This window comes from Gekko japonicus, unplaced genomic scaffold (assembly GCF_001447785.1).
Source record: "Gekko japonicus isolate JY-2015 unplaced genomic scaffold, Gekko_japonicus_V1.1 scaffold2364, whole genome shotgun sequence".
Classification (NCBI taxonomy): Eukaryota; Metazoa; Chordata; class Lepidosauria; order Squamata; family Gekkonidae; genus Gekko; species Gekko japonicus.
Window position 1 is genome coordinate 133,937 of NW_015173209.1, and position 363 is coordinate 134,299.

Below are 363 nucleotides of genomic sequence, written 5' to 3' on the forward strand. Positions count from 1 at the left end.
AGCTTATGTGTAAATAAAATTCCCAGTTTAACCCATAACTTGTATGGTGTTCCATCTGAGGGGTGGCCAGGCAAAGACTTTGTTCTAATTCATTTTACAGATCTCTTAGATGGATCATGAAAAAGTGCTAGAAAAAGTAATTAAGTCCTTATCACTGGTGCTTCTCCAACAGTCAGTTCACGTCAGTGACTGCTTCAATCCACCTTTATAATGGAAGTCCCAAGTTCTTGAATTTAAGTAGTAATTCTGATTCTGAATGTTTCATTCAAAATTTTATCTCAGCAGATAAAACAGGGAAGATGGGAGGAAATATTCAAGGAGGAGAAAATGAAACAGGAGTGATGGAATTCATCCTTCTCGGCT